The 17,618-nt window shown below is 36.3% G+C and overlaps 1 protein-coding gene across 1 annotated transcript in view; it reads right to left on the reverse strand.

Annotated features, from left to right (window-relative positions):
* Positions 1-17,618, reverse strand: part of EYS (eyes shut homolog) — a 1,629,530-nt gene that overhangs the window by 1,477,279 nt on the left and 134,633 nt on the right.

The following is a 17,618-nucleotide window of genomic DNA, read 5'->3' on the forward strand; positions in this document are numbered from 1 at the left end:
CAAAGGAAGGGTCATTCCTGAGAGACACTGCATGTTTCTGATGGCCAACTGTGGCTTCAGAACTCCCAGAAGGCCTTGCTGCTTCCTTGCTTTGATTCAGCGTGATCTAGGAAGCTTTCCCCTGATCTTCGTTCTTTATTAAAACCAGTATTAGTCGGCATTCTCCTGAAAAACAGAACTAGTAGAAGATATATTCATACATTTATCTCTATCTTTATAGTTATATATCTATTGATATCTATAGATAGATTTAGATATAAATAGATATATCTATAGATATAAGTAAATCCATATATAAAGTAAGTGTCTATTATAGTAAGAACAAAACATTGCCATTTCCATGATGGACGTGGGTCAATGTAACCAATATGCCAACAGGGACCTGACTGATCACCTAGAGAGTCATGCCATAATGGGGACTGAGTGTTGATTACTGCTGCTGTCACATTGGACATTCAGCCATGGCTATAACAAGGTCAGCCTTAGTCAGTGGAAGACTATGTTGCTGAGCCCCTGCTACCATGGTCAGACATTTTCATAAACCTATGGGGCAATGACTGAAGGGACTGGGGAAGAGGCTGACTGGTATTCATAGAACAGATCATCCTCCCCGCTTGATAATTATAATCATCCTTTTTAGGAGTTACTCTTTGGCGAACATCCACATGGGACACAAATATCTTTGCCTCTTCAAGGACAGCTATCCATAGGGTTCTTCCCCAAATTCCCTTGTCAACAACTTTCTCATCACCTTTCGTCTAAGTCCCTGAACATCCATCGGAACCTGGAAGTGTCAACTTACATCACAATCTGAGAATATTCCCAGCCTTCCAACCTCTTCTCCAATTATTATCATGGGTGTTTTTTCTAATAAAAATCTTTGCATGTTTAACCCTATCTTCTAGTTTATTTTTAAAATACTCAAACTCACAATGATATCTTTACTAGAGAAGAGAAACAGAGATTCTGTTATTTGATATGAAGCAGGTAACTAGTGAATCTTCAATGTCTGTAAGTTAGAAGAATCAGAAGCAGTTCACATTTACAAGACATGGAGAAAAATGTATCATAATAGTTTTGCATCAGGGCTGGCATTTCTCCTACTTTAGCTTACAGTCGTTTTCAGAAATCTTGGTTACTTTTGCATTCCACAAAACAGCACTATGGTCCATTTACAGATTATATCTTGTTCATTAGACTTCTGATAAATAAATAGCAAGCATTCTAAAATTATAATAATTAAATGTAAGACAGAGAATGGGGGTGCATAAAGATTCAGGGGCCAACTATTAGTTAAAGTTTTGAAAACTCCATCTAAGGTATCAGAGAATATCTTTTTTCTGGTAAAATATGCCAATTACTTTTCTCACCTCTCATCAATATTCATAATGCATAGCACCTGATGGGTCTCTTTGGATTTGTAGGCAGCAAGCATTTTCAAACACTCATCCAAATGATTTTTCAGTTAACCCAAAAGGCTGCTTATTTTGGGATTGAGTAGAATCGCAATGGGGGAAAAAAATGTGTAATGCAGAAAATTCAGGCGGTTATTCAAGTTTTCAGGACTAACACCTAGGCTGCATTATTCACATATTTTATGAAGCTATAGGGATCTAGTAGAAAACAGGAGTCTTTGATAAATAAAAATAGATATGTCCCTAGGTTTTTGTAGGAAGGCCATACCATATTCTCTTTCTCAACACCTACAAAAATGCCATGCTTGCTTGCTATTGGACCACCATGAAAACTAGGTGCCAGACCATGGAAATCAATGACTTTCACTGAGGGAGGTGTATTTAAGTATACAAAGTCCTGAGGTTGGGCAGTTTCAGCAGCAATCTATTTTGGGACAGTACTAGTATCCAGATACAAGGAGGTCTCAGAGGCATTATAAATTATAGACTTTCATGTTACCACCTTTGCTTCATCTAAGACTCTTAACTCAGACTCACTACAGTGGGAGTTCCTGTATAACCACTTTACAGCAGAGGAAAATACTTGGTTAGGAGTGACATCGAGGTTTCGCATAGTGTCTTATCTACAAACACGACATGCCATGCAACACTGTCTCAGACTAAGAGGCTCATTTTATGACCAAAAGAATAAGTTTGTAAAATGTGCTTATGAGTGTGGGATCCCCTGGTGGTACCAGGTGTAATAACCTAGAAGTAGTCTACTATGAGAACTGTTAAATGAACTACTAAAAACTCTGCTGAGGCATCAGCATAGTTACAGCATATATGTTGAAATAATGACCAATATATGTAATTGTGGCTCCAAATGTCCAGGAAATAAAGAAGGACTGTACATAATGTATATCTCACTAAACAGTCCACTTATAGAAGGCTGTTTTCACAACCTTGGGCCCTGTTTCTTGTTCTTAAGGGCCACACTCTGCCAGGGGGACACAAAAAGAGCATTTTGGTGAAATGGCAAGCTGTAATTATAATCTGTCCACTTTGAGGTGAAGGTAGTATGTTAAATACTACCCAGTCATTTGGGAGATGTACCTGTAGGATGTGGAGGATTTGCTCAGCATCATTTCCAAACCCCTTGAAAACTTTCTATGGGAATTTCAGCAGTAACAGTCCAACAAGAACATGATTCCTAAAGGTCCAGGCTTTTAAGAGATGAAGTTCTAGATTTCTTTACTAGACAAACTTCTCAGAAAAGTTTAAATTCTTCCTCAACAGTTTGGGAAGTCAAGAATGGGTGTCCTGGAGGAAGATGATAAAAAAAGAAATCAATGCTTCAGAATGTATTTCAGGAACAAGAATTATAAACGGTTTCATTAGTCTTTTTGTTTTAAGTTCTCTAGGAGATCACAATTAGCCACCATCTGGAAAAGGATGCTATGGTTGATTAGACGTTTAGATTTTCTGTTGGGACTATTAGTTTTCTTTAAAGAAGACTGTAGTATGGGACCTAGGCATAATAAGAGGACATTATGAGCCATTGTGTCTGAATGATGCAAGGAGTAAACTGTATCAGACATATTTTACGCTACATTTAAAAATATCTCAACCAGATTGATGTTTGGGCTTTTAGATACTTACTTCCTCTTAATTCAGCATTTGTTCTGTGACCCACTCTGTAAGATCGGTATGCTTTTGCTAACTACAGCTAGTATCTGGAGCCTCTGGGCTCAGATTAAGTACGAGACATGAGGTAGGATCTGACTTCCCCAGAAGCTGCCTAAGATACTGGGTGATGTAATTCTGAAATTCAAAAAAACTAAAACAGTATGGAACAGACCGATCAATGGGATACAATACACAAGAAGACTGACTAATAAACGTCTTTCCTGTTACTTCCTCTAAAGAAAGGCTATGAATCAATGATTTATTCTGTACACCCTCTCCAGAGATTTCTTGTGAGCCTGAAATACATCTTCTTTATGAAGGAATAAACAACTTGGTAACATTGTTTTGTGTTTGACTTCTTACCTTTTTTCTGCCTCAGTTTTCCTCCATCTCACTGCCTTGATACTGTGTCTTCTAAAAGTCATTAAAACCTCACCCTTAATTTAGCTTCTGCTTTTTACAAAGGAACTAAGACACATATAGCCAAGTTATCAGCAATTGTCTTACCATTTGCCGGTTAATATTTAACATGAGAAAATGCTGCAAATCTTATTGTTTAATCAATGCAATCTTTTGAAAGATAAATTTATCAATGTCTATCAAATTGTAAAGTCACATAATATTTGATCCAGTTTGATCCAGATCCAAAATAGAGGGATGTAAACTATGGCCCATGGACCAACCCAGTCCACCTTTTATTTTTATTTTTTGTACATAAAGTTTTACAGAACACATCCATGCCCATTATTTTACTTAACTGTGGCTGTTTTTCAGCTACATCAGAGTTGAGCAGCTGTGACAGAAACCAAACGGCTTACAGAGCCTCCAACATTTACTATTTAAACATAACAGACACTTAGCAAACTTTTGGTTTAAATGATAAGTAAAACATCATTATTTTATAAAAAGCTCATAGAAAATAATTTTTGTGTCAATATAAGAATGAAATTGGATTAATGCTCTTTGTGTCCCACACTTCATTTTTTTTCCCAGTAAAATATACTTGCCATCTTGTCAGAAGCACTTGATTAATCTCAGCCATGTTACTTAACTACTTTATACCTCTGTTTCTTCATATATAAAAATAAAAAATAAAAAAATAAAAACAAGAAAAGCAGCATGCATTTTCACTGAATTCTAAAGGGGAGTGTGTATACAGAGAGCTTAGGCAAGAAAAAAAAAAAAGAAATTAAAGCCACTTGATCTGCATGATCTTTATTCCTGTGCTTGTATATTATAGGTTTTTAAAATAATGTCTTCCTCATGCTTTTATCTTCAAAAATCACAATAAATATATTTTCCTAGAGAAATAAGGGAACTAGATGGCCTCCATGCTTCCAATATGCTAGTTAAGATCTTCAGTCTCTCCTTTATTAGAAACTCTAATGAATGACAGAATTTTGATCTTTTTTAGATTCTCCCTTCAGGGGAAATATATATGAACCATCTGTGTTTCTTATGGCACAAGAGAAAGTGTGGATACCCTATTCCAATTTAATTATTCAGCTCTTTTGAAACTCTTAAGTCCATGATACTTTATTGGTCCTTGATCAGGAAATGAACAAGGAACGCCAACAGGGTTCATGATAGGAAATCTTGAAGAAATCAAATTTCTCCAGACATAAAAAAAAAAAAAAAAAAAAAAAAATGAGCAGCCATTTATCTATGATAGGAAATGGCTCCAGGAGATATGGGACAATGACTATGTTATCATTATTGCATTTGCCACATTTGACATGGTGAGTTCTGTAGAGGATACCTTAAGTATTTTTCAATAACTGAATGAATGAGTGAAGAACAAGGAAGGTACTGAATTTTAGCATCCAGGCTTCTGTGATTAACGGGAACACTATACAAATAGAAAGAATATGACATCTAGGAGTTCACTATAATCTGACAGAACCAGAAAGGTGTAACTCAATGAAGGTTGAAATATCAAAATTTAAATTACACAGGAGAAAACTTTTAAATTCTAGTATGCAGATAGGAGTGTTATATCATAGTTTCAAATGGATAGAGAAATCAATATAAATACTAAAAGTCTAGCATAAATACTAAATCCGGGGCAGGATCTATTTACTCTTGACTTTATGCATGCTGCTCAGTGTAAATAAGGTTTCTATGCATTTGTGGGCCAGCTGTCAGATCCAGGGACAGGAAGCAACTGGTGTTTCTAGCTGCTGATTCAAAGATGAGGAGAGCTAAAATTGATTAGAACTATCTGATGAAGAGCCTCTATAATAACCAAATGATATATTGACCTTTCACTTCATCAAGAAGATTTAGAGAATCTTGACTTTTTTTCATAAAGTTAACTAACCTAATTAATAAGATTTACTTTGGTGATGTTATTTCTCAGAAATTGACTTGAGTTTGTTAACTTTGTGTAACTTGTTGTGTGATGCATTACATGAATTAACACGTGTAAAAATGTTTACAGCTATATAGAAGACATTTGTTAAATAAGATTTATATATATATATATATATATATATACATATATATATTATTGTTCTTATTTCTATTACTCTTTATGAAAAATTTATAAGAAATAAAATAAGAGCCTTTAAAGACTTTTTAAAAAGCTAGTGTATTCAAAAATTTTATGGAAAAAATAAAATCAATTAAACTAACTCATATACTTACTAAGTTATATATGAGGTGCTTAAGAAGACATGAACAAATAAAAAATAATAATTTAAAATGAAAACTCTATGATTAGAGTATTATAATGTAAGATTTAACAGAGTCTATATTTATTATAACATATAATTTAAGGACTTCCTATACCTGTTAAATCTGAACAATCTAAAGCCATAATATTTTTCTTTGATCCTAAAAAATTTTTTGATACCCCCATTATGGTAAGTGATGTTAAAGTTCTTGATTTGTTCTGCCATGGTCTGGTGAATTAATTATATCTACTTCTTCTTGTTCTGATTTAGCCTTTCTTCAAGATTGGATCAAACATGAAGTATTACAGCTACAGTCCCTGATGCATTAATTCAAGAAGTAATGTAATATCACATTCTTCACTTGTCTTATCAAGCTATGTATCAACAGACTTTACAGTTAAATGTGGCAAAATAAAAATTTCAGCAAAGCAACCCAGATTTCACAGTAAAAAATCAGGATCATTTCCTCAATTTTGCTGCCCTAGAGCACAGGTGTAACAAACAAGAAAGATTAGAAATCATTCTAATGCTTTTTCCTAGACACATACGTACTAAAAAAGCCTTAGCGTAAACATTATCAACAGGAAAAATTGTATCAGAAGTTTATTTTTAAATAAAGTAAGAAATATATTTCTTACCTCTATTTTCTAAGGTTTGTATATATCTTCCCCTTGCAGAAATTTATTTTTGGATCTTTAAATAATACCTCCAAAATTTATTAGTTGTATTTACTCCCTCGATTTAATTTACAGATGCCAATTTTATACTATGTTACAGTAAAAATATTTAAAAAGGAGAAATACTATGAGCTTTTTAAATTAAAAATTAATATTAGCTATTTAAAAATTGTGGGGCTCTATTTACGTGTAATTATTTGACAACACTAAACAGAATACAACTATCTATAATAATAATGAACAAATTATGAAAAAATATTAAATTTGAGAGTTCCATTGAACACTACAGTTTTTCTAGGATAACAACCGCTAACCTGAGCAAACATAAAGACTTACCTTTTTTCCACCGCAAAGCTTTTCCACTCTGCTTTCTGCCTGCATTTTAGTCTCTGTCCAATAGAAGTGATGGTTCCTGACCCCCTTGTTATGACAGGTTCTGAATAAATAGCTTTTGCTTATTCTCTTTTGGATAGTGTAAGTTGAATTGTGACCCCTCAAAATTCATGTTGCAGTCCTATCCCCCAGTATATCAGAATGTGACTATATTTGGAGATAGAGCCTTTAATGAGGTAATTAAGATTGAATGAGGCTATTAGATAGATCCTAACCCAATATTATGTATGTTTGTATAAGAGAAGGAAATTAAGATACAGACACATACAGAGAAAAGACCATGTGAAGACACAGAGAAGAAGGTCATGTACAAGCCAAAGAGAGAATCTCTCAGAAGAAATCAACCCTGCTGACACCTTGATCTTGGTTCTTCTAGCCTCCAAAATAACAAGGAAATAAATTTCTGTTGTTTAAGTCACCCAATCTATTGTACTTTGTTATATTGATTAGACCTCAGGTAATTCTAAATTTATATTTAAAAAAAAAACAAAACAAAAAAACTTCCTAGGGCAATTCATCAAATACTTACCATAGAGAAGAAAGTAATAGTGATCTAAAGTTGTATTCAGAAAATTCCAACTTTGACATGAACTTTAAAATATAGTTACTGCTAATTACTTAGGCTCATTGTTTACTCTGGCTGAAGTACAGATCAGTCTCAACTCATTGGCATGAGTGGTGATGGACAATAACATTAGTCTACATTTCTTGGTAGTTCTTGGTGGATTCTATGCCATTGGCAATACTTATTATATTTGGAATAATGAACCAGGCAGATGGAATAGGCTGTACATCACCTTATGGAAAAAAAAAAAATGATTTGCTTCTCTAAGGTTGGTCCTCATGGCCTAAGGGATTTGTTCTCTTACCTGAGTTAGGTAATTTGAGCTCCTGTTTCCAAAGCACCATATAGGAATTATTAAGTATGCTTGTTTTTGTCACAGTGATCATGATGTTGATCTGTTTCATTTTATCCAGAGACATAAATGCTTTTAAAGAGCTATTCTTTTATCATATAATCACCATGATGATACAAAAACAAAAAGGTCAAGATCATGTAATAATATATTTATCTTTGAAGATAACTCAACAATCTCTAAGTGATAAAGATCTAGATTTTTTGTTTTCTTTGAATTAATAAACATTGCACAAGGGACAGAATGACCAAAATGGGTGACTAGGAGATAAAATATAAGAACAGATGATAGCTAGACCATGTATAAATATATAATCCACCAGTCCAGGAAACAAAAAATAATCCCATAGAAATCAGTCAACGAAAAGGTCCAGGACTTCCTTACTAACTGATAAGTTTCCCTTTTTTTGGTCGCTGATTACAGTTTAGGACCAAATAAAAAGCTAAATATGTACCCATTACCAATCACAGTGGGTGACCCACTTCTACTGAGCCTACCTAAAGCCTCCTCATGGCAACAGCATTCAATCAGGGCATATCCAAAGCCTTCCCTTTTTTCCCCACTATAAAGCATCCCTACTCCTTTGCTGGTCTTTAAGTCCTGCCAAATGCAAGTGATGGTTCCTGACTCCCTTTCTATAACAAACTCTGAATAAATAGCTTCTATTCATTCTCATTGGGGAGGCTTTGTTTATTCCCACACTCATTCCTGATTTAGCTGTTGCTGGATAACATGATGTTTCTGTTCTACAGATCTTTCAAATGGCTTATTGGTGGAATAAAAAATAATGCTGACAAGAGTGTGAGAAATGTGGTTGTATTAGAATTCTCTAGAGAAATAGAACCAATAAAATGTGTGTGTGTGCAAGTATGTGTCTCTATATATAATTTACTAAAAATAACTAGTTCACACAATTATGGAGACTGCCAAGTTCCAAGATGTGAAAGGCAAATCAAATCGGCAAGTTGGATACCCTGGAGAGCCAATAGTTTAGTTCCAGTCTGTGTCTAACAGCTGGAGAGATAGTAGAGTTGACAGTAGAGTTCCATTCTGAAAGCTAGCAGGCTTGAGACCCATGGAGAGGATTCATTTTAAGTCCTAAGGCAGAAAAAAAAGAAAATGTCCCAGCCATAAGACTGTCAGGTATGAGAAAGTCTTTCTTACTTCAGGTAGGGTCATACGTTTTGTTGTATTTAGTGCTTCAATTGAGTGGATAAGGTCCACTCGTATTAAAAAGGATGATTAGTTTTACTCAGTTTACTGATTTAAATGTTGATCTCATCCAAAACAACACTCACAAAAACACTATAATAATGTTTAACCAAATATTTGTGTACCTCATGACTCAGTCAAGTTGACACATAAAATTACACATCACAGTAGTATATAAAGTTTCTAGTCCCTGCTTTACAGGGAACGGTAGAAACAGTTTTGAGTATCTTACTCTTAAATTCATATGGCAAAGCAAATGAACTAGAATTTTAAAAACTAAACACATGGTTATAGACTTATATTACCACATATCAAAACACTAGATATAGATAGATATAGATATACAGACATACCATAGCCTGCAAAACCCTAAATAATATTTCCTAAGATGTGTGTGTGTGTATGCGTGTGTGTGTGTGTGTGTGTGTGTGTGTGTGTGTGTGTGTTTTTCCAGAGAATAATCTGGGAGAATAACACCAAACTGTTAAGACTGATCCCAAACTCAGTGGTTTGGGGGTGGTACGGAAAGAAACTAGCTTATGTATTCACTATCAGTTGAAAAATTGAAAAATAGTTTTAGAAACAAAACAGATATTGAAGAAGCAGACATCATAGGCTAACAGTTATTTTAAGAACATTGCCCCTGAAAGAAAGAGAAAAATAATTATCTAGTTACCAGGAAAGATTTGCAGATATACAAAATATTAGCACATGTTTGAATATTGATGGGAATGAGTCATTGGGGAGGGCTAGCCAAAGAAACAAAAGATGAATAATAGAGGAGTCAAGATCGCAGAAATATGAAGAGGGATTAGACTTTTCTGGGAGCATGAACCTTAAAGAAAGTGCTCAAACTGCTAGATTTTAAAATTTGAATTGAGAAGCGAATGATTAACATGGTGGGACTTTTGGGTCAAACTGTCTGAGTCTGAATTTTCCTGCTTTCCCAGCTGGGTGACCCTGGGGAATTTACTTCCACCCCTCCATGTGTCATGTTCCTCATTTGTTAAGTAGCAATAAAAATAGAGTCTAATTTAGAGGGTTGTTAAGATTAATGAAATGTACTTTGTATACTTCCTAGCACAATAAGTGTTTAATATGGATTGGAAACTATTACAATGCTTCTTCTTCTTCTTCTTTTTTTTTAATTCCACCAAGAAATAGGTGGTAAGGTTATCAGATGATTGAAAGGGTAAACATTTTTAGAAGAATTAAGAAAGCAAGATAAATGGTTGAAGGAAATAAGAATAATAGAGAAAAATAATGATCGTTGGACAATTGCAACAGGCCATTAAAGGTCAGCAATTTTAGTTTAGCAAATTGTCCACGTACAATATCTCCACACTTCCATACAAGAAGAGATGATTTACAATTATCCAATACACAAAGCACACATTTACATTTAGCATTCTCTTCACACCAAGCACTGTTGTCAACTGCTTAAATACTACCTTACTTAATTCTCAAAACAAATTGCTATGTAAAATCAAGTAATTCCAGCTTTATCTCCCTACCCAACATGGTAACATTTGGGGGAAACATCCCCCCAAAATGTATGTTTTTAAGCAGTAGACTCACCACCATTTATTCTGTCATTAACATATAGCTGTGATCTATTCATGACACAAAAGCCATAGCAATCTTTTCAAAGTATAAAGAGATTAGATCACTTGTTTTGTTCTAAACCTTCCTATGACTTCTCCTAGAATTCAAACTTCCATACCTTAATGAGGCTTACAAGGCCCTATATGGTTTGTCATCCTGTTAGGTCTATGATATCATACCACTCTGCCCATCTCTCACTGCACTCGAGTCATGCTAGAATCTTGCTGCACCTTGATTATTGCAAGAATATGCTCCAATCTCAGAAACAGAAAACAGCATTTTTTTGTTTTTCTTTTTAACCAATGTGTAATGCAGTTCAAGGAATAAGTTAACTAAATGAAAATTAATGCAAAGGCCCAGAAAGTTTATTAAAACAATTTTATCAAGTTAAAGTACTCTCCACTGTATTTAAAGTGCTTCATCAGTCTATTTCACTGCAAAATATATATTCTGCAGGTGATAGTTTCTCTAAATGGAGACTGTGTTATTTCAGCTTCTCTACTTTTGTAGGCGAAGCATAAAAAAATGATGACAGGTACATTACTGAGGAGATGCAACATTTTCCTAAATTATTTGACCTCAGAAAAGATCTTATGGAAATACTGTTTCTCTAAAAATATTTTGGGAAGTGCTGCAGGAGAAGAAAGACTTCTGCCTCTCTGTCTTTATTCTGATTTTGAACTATGCCAGGGTACAAATTAAGAAAATGGCCCCATTAATCTGTAAAATTTTCTATTCTGAACAACCAAACATACAATTTACAGAGGAGTGGTAAATCAAAAAACATTTTCTGAAAACTCCTGAATAAATGTAATGATTTGTGGATAAGAATATTACCAGCATGAGAGAAATTAATGGATCAATGGCGTTAGTTGGATAACTATTTTGAAACTTTTAATCTATTTTTAATCCAAGAATGCCACAGAGAAAAAATGTGGCACACTAAAGTTATAAGTTTAAAACAATACTTATAAAAGAATGAATCATTTAGGTCCTACAGCAATCAAATCTAGACAGGTCAATGTAAACACCCACATGACAGAAAGAACATTTTGGCATTAAATCAACTATGCTATAAAACTGGTTTAATCTTCATTAATATAAGCTTTCATGAAATGATGTGCTACAAATCAAGTCAGGGATAATGAAAACAAATTTTGATTATCTGCCTTTGGGCATTTATTCATCCTTTACATAAGAAGAATCAGAGATAGAGGCAGCATGGATTGCAAGATGCATTAGCACTTAGTGCAAACTTCTCATATTACAGATGAGGAAACTGAGGCTTAGAGAATTGAAGTGATTGGTAAAAGCAAAGATCAATTTCTTGTGTGCAGTCCAGAAACATAAGCCATATCTCTTAAACCTTTTTCTAGTCTTTCTTTCAACTATCCCTGTAACTTCTGTGTATTTAATTTATATTTTTGTCCCAACATACATAAAAAAATATGCTTCCTATTTTAGAGTCATGACTTTCAAATTCAAAATGAGAATTCATATGAAAACCTGTATAGTTAAAAACTATACAAACGTAGGCTATTTCATTTTGAGATTTTTGCTAGGGCAATCTTGTGTGCTGAAATACCAGTCACCCATTTGCTACCTGGGTGTCCTTGATCAGGTGTTTTGATCATTCTAAGCTGGTTCCTCATTAGCACTATAATATATCCTACATGGGTTTTTCAAACATCAAAGAAGGTGATGCAGGTAAAAGGACTTTGAAAATCATAATGTGCGACACAAATATAATAGACTGTATTATAGAGAAAGATGATTGAAACCAAACAAAAAAGTAACACATAAAACAGTTTATAATAAATCATATTTGCAAATCAGTACATTATAATAATACTTCAAGTCACCATATTAACTCATACAGGCATATATCATTACAATGGTGCTTATATGTACCAAATACATACTGTTACATATAAGGGACTCTATTTAACTAAGAATAACATTAAATTAATGTTTTAAAATATAATCATTGTCATTAGAAATAAACATTATAGCAGTTTGCTATAAAAATAAGATAAAAACGATGTTCTTGAAATAAAATTGACTTGACTTAAAATTTAAGTCTCGAAAGTATTAACAATATTCTATCAATTCAATATCTATTGATTCAATTTTCTCTGAAGGATAGTTCTCCAAACACCTTCTGTCATGCATTTGTTCAACGTGATGTGTAAGCCAAAGTCAATGAAAACCAAAGGGAAGAAGTTCATAAAGCTTTGCAGCCACCATAGAACACAGCCATCTGTGAAGACTCATTTTAACGTTATTGCTTCAGTGGGTGTATATCTTTGCAAAAGGAAGTTCAGATTGATATATCCCCGTGTGTTTGCACGTACTACACATTTGCATTGTTAATGAAGGGGAGTCCTGTCTTGTTTTTCAAACAGTTTTATTCTTATCATTGTGACTCAGAAAGACACAAGAACAGAACTAGGTCTATAATGAAAGTTTCCTGCTCTCAACTTTTTGTTTTCTTTGTTAATCCATTTTCCCCAAAATACTAACTTTTAAAAGAATGAAGCAGCCTGGCCTGTGTGGCTCGCTGGTTGAGTGCACCAAGAGGTCGTTGGGCGGATTCCCCGTCAGGGCACATGCCCAGGTTGTGGGCCCGGTCCCCAGTGGGGGGCATGCAGGAGGCGGCCAGTCGATGTTCTCTCTCATGGATGTTTCTAACTCTCTCTCCTCCTCTCTCTCTCTCTCTTAAAAAAAAAAGAAAAAAGAATGAAGCAAGTCTATAAGCTGCCCCCACGTCTCATTTCAATGTTGTAAATTCTCTGAAAGAAAGAAGATAAGGGAAGAAAGGTGATGAGGAAGGGAGGTCCCAACTTTCGATGTTTTCATACTACCTGTTATTCCATATTTGTCAAAAGAAAGTCAACTAAACGTATCAAATATTCAAGCCAATTTGTGCTTCCAGAAATGAGAATTGTAAACTTCATGGATATTAATGAGATAATATTTAGAAAACAAAAATTATTATTTAAAGTGATGCCAAATATAGGTACCATTCTTCTAAGCATGCATATTAATCACCAGGAACAAAGCAAATTTAATAACTGAGCTCATATTTTGTGTAGCAGACAGCAATATTCTCTTAAAACTTGCCGAGAGAAACAGTTTTAAATCTTCAGTACTAAAAAACTGAGAAAAATAAAGCTTCATTAGAATTATTTTTATTCAGTATATATATTTATTTTTTAATTTTAATAAATATGATTCCTTACATCATTGTTTACATAAATTTATCCATAGCCTCAAACTCTCTGTCAGATTTTTTTTTCCCTCTTGGCCTCATTCCTTTTTTTTTTTTTAACTCATCTTTATTGATGAATGTATTACAGATGTTTCTCCCTTTTTTCCCCATTGACACATTGACACCCTCCTCTCCATTCTCGCCCCCTCCTACCTTCCCCACACTATTGTCAGTGTCCATTGGTTATGCATATATGCATAGAAGTTCTTTGGTTTATCTCATCTCACCCTCCCTCCCCCTTTCCCTTTGAGGTTCATCAGTCTAACAACCAATTTGTACTTCTTAATTCCTTCATCTTTTTCACCCACCCCTCTCAGCCCCCACTCATCTGGCAAGCAACATAAAGTTCTCTGTATCTATGAGTCTGTTTCTGTTCTGCTTGCTCATTTTGTTTGTGATTCAATTGTTGATAGATATGTATTAATTGCCATTTTATTGTTCATATATTTGTTCTTCTTCTCCTTCAAGAAGACCCTTCAACATTTCATATAATACTGACTTAGTGGTGATGAATTCCTTTAGCTTTTTCTTATCTGGGAAACTTGATATGTCCATCGATTCTAAATGATAGTTGTGCAGGATAGAGTAATCTTGGTTGTAGGTCATTGCTTTTTATCACCTTAAATATCTCTTGCTACTTCTTTCTGGCCTGCAAAGTTTCTTTTGAGAAATCAGCTGACAGTCTTATGGGAACACCTTTGTAGGTCGCGGACTGCTTTTTTTTTGCTGCTTTTAAGATTCTCTCTTTGGCATTTTAATGATGATGTGCCTTGGTGTGGACTTGTTTGGGTTCAACTTGTTTGGGACTCTCTGTGCTTCTTGGACTTGTATGTTTGTTTCCCTCACCAAGTTAGAGAAATTTTCTGTCATTGTTTCAAATAGTTTTTCAATTTCTTGCTTTCTCGCTTCTCCTTCAGGCACCCCTATGATGCAAATGTTGGCATGCTTGAAGTTGTCCTGGAGGCTCCTTAAACTATCCTCATTTTTTTGGATTCTTTTTTCTTTTAGCTGTTCTAGTTGGGTGTTTTTTGCTTCTTTATATTCCAATTGATGGTTTGCTTCTTGGCTTTCCCTACTCTACTATTGATTCCCTATAAATTATTCTGTATTTCAGTTAGTGCATCCTTAATTTCTGACTGGCCCTGTTTTATGTTGTTGATGTTCTCACTAAGTTCCTCGGAGGTCTCCTTAAGTTCCTTGAAGGCCTCACTAAGTCCCCTGGATGTTTCACCAACTTCCCTGAGCAATCTGTGTTCTAAACTCTGCATCTGTTTGATTGCTTATCTCCATTTTGTTTAGTTCTTTTCTTGGAGTTTTGTTTTTTCTTTCATTTGGGACGTGTTTCTTTGTCTCCTCATTTTGGCTGCTTCCCTGTGATTGTTTCTATGTATTAGGCAGAGTTTCTATGCCTCCTAGGCTTCGTAGGGTGGCCTACTGTTGTAGGTGTCCTGTAGGATCCAGTGGCACAGTCTTACTGATCACCTCAGCTGGGCCCTCATGGTTCCCTCCTAGTGTAGACTGTACACCCTTCTCTTGTAATTGAGTGTTGATTGCTGTTGGCACATCAATGGGAGGGGTTTACTCAGGCTGATCAGCTGCAAGGACTGGCTGTGCCCACTAGCCACCACCTTGAAGGATCAGCAGTGTAGGGGCCCACCACAGAGAGTAAGACTTACTTCAGCAGGGGTCTGGTACCCAGTGAGTCTACTCATTGAGTGTGTCACCTGTGGAGTTGGTTAGGTGGTGGTATTTCAATGTGGTCTGAAGCTGTCCACAAGGTGTTCTGGCTCTAGGGCAAGGTCAGCCACTGCCTGTGATCTATCCAGGCCCACCTGGCATAAGTTACAAAGTGAACTGCAGATGGCTGCTTCTTGTGCTGGGTTTGGAGGTATCCAGGAAAAGCCAAGTTGTGAACCAAGGCTAGGTGCTTCTAGTGCCAGGCCTGGGGCCACTTAACGAGAGGTATGGGGCTCACTGAAACTGGCCCCTCTCAAGCCAAGGCTCTGCACTGCTCTTGTGGGCCACTGGATTGCACAGGTCCCTCTGGATTCCCGGCTTCCCACTGCTCTTGTGGGCCACTGGGTTGCACAGGGCCCTATGGAGTCCTTGGGCCTGCCACTGGTGTCTGGGGAGTGCTGCTGCCCAGTGGGGCTCAGCTCCTGGTCAGCCTTTGCTATAGTTTTGGGGATGGGTCTCAGTTGCTGATCTGTGCTTCTGTTGCCTGGGGTTGGATATCTGCTCCCCAGACTCTGTTGCTGGGGGTATATCTCGACTCTGATCAGGCTGCTACCATGGGGGATGGTGCTGGGCTCCCGTCCATTTGCTGTTTCCGCAACCGGGACCTTGAGAACTCCACTACTGTGCACTAGTCTGTGTTGACACAGGGTGTTCACTGGTCCGATGGTACCAGGTGCACTGGTGGGCTCAGATACCAGATGCTGCTTGTGTGAGAGAATTTAGAAAACTATGAATCAGGATCCAAGACAGGCCAATCCTATGGTAAAGCATTTGAAAACAGCTTGGGTGGGCCCAAAAGTTGGGTGGGGCGGGGCCTCAGGGAATCACCAGGGCAAGGCCAACAATGTGAGCTAGGTTGCTGGAGTCCCAGATGTGGTGGCTGTCTACCTGCCCTTTGGGGGAAGGGCTCACCAAAGGAATAACAGCACATCTGTCCAGGAGAAAGTTGCCCCTCCAGCCTTTGTCCGGAGGCCAAACAGCTCAGTTCTTCCCTGTTCTCTGGTGTCCCTCAAGCTGCCTCCTCTCAGAGCTCAGAGGCAGCGAGTATGAGTAACTCTGTGTGTGGGCCCTTTAAGAGGAACTGCTGGGGCTTCGGCAGCCACAGCCTCCCTCTGCCTCAGTTCCCCCTGATTTTACAGCCAGAAGTTATGAGGACTTTTCTTCCTGGCACTGGGACCCTGACCTGGGCGCCTGGTGTGGGACAGGGACCCCTCACTCCTCAGGGAGGACCTTCCCAGCAGAGGTGTCTCTCCTGATTTTTATCCACCACATGTGTGTGTGGGACCAGCCCATCCACCTCCGCCCCTCCTACCAGTCTCGATGTGGTGGCTTCTTTAATTCCGTAGTTGTAGGACTTCCATTCAGCTTGATTTCAGGTGGTTTTGAATGATGGTTGTTCTGTAGTTTAGTTGTAACTTTGATGTGGTTGTGGGAGGAGGCAATACTGTGATTACCTACGCCACCATCTTGACCCACCTCCAGCCTCATTCCTTTTGTGCAAATTTTTTAGGAATATATCCCTTACAGTTGAGTGATACTACCTGATAACACACATATTTAATAGTACAAGATAATGTCTCATTCATCTAATCTATGTGTATGTATAGTCGAAAATTCTAAATTAAGTTAAAAGTTGCCACTAATAGTGTGTAACTACAGCTGAGTATAACCCCTTTTTCAGGAAACAAGCCTGATTTTCAAAGATTATTAACATGTACTTATAGTTGTTGAGGAATAAATATTAGGCTATTACACAATTTGTATTTTATAGAAGATGATCAAGTTGAATTTGGGGGTGAGATCATTAACTGATTCTATGTCTTTTGCATTTTAAAATCACAATTAAGTCATATTACTTTTTTATATTCCATATTATATTTTAATGTATCTTTCAACTTAATTGCTCATTTAATTTGAAATTTAAATGATGACTTTCTTATCAAAAAAATCTTATCTGCCTTTCTAACACTTAATTACCAGATGCAGAACATTTAGTTTTCCCCAGTGGCTGATTTAAGCTATCTTATAAATGATCTTGCTTTTGTCCC

Source organism: Molossus molossus, unplaced genomic scaffold (genome assembly GCF_014108415.1).
Source record: "Molossus molossus isolate mMolMol1 unplaced genomic scaffold, mMolMol1.p scaffold_m16_p_8, whole genome shotgun sequence".
Classification (NCBI taxonomy): domain Eukaryota; kingdom Metazoa; phylum Chordata; class Mammalia; order Chiroptera; family Molossidae; genus Molossus; species Molossus molossus.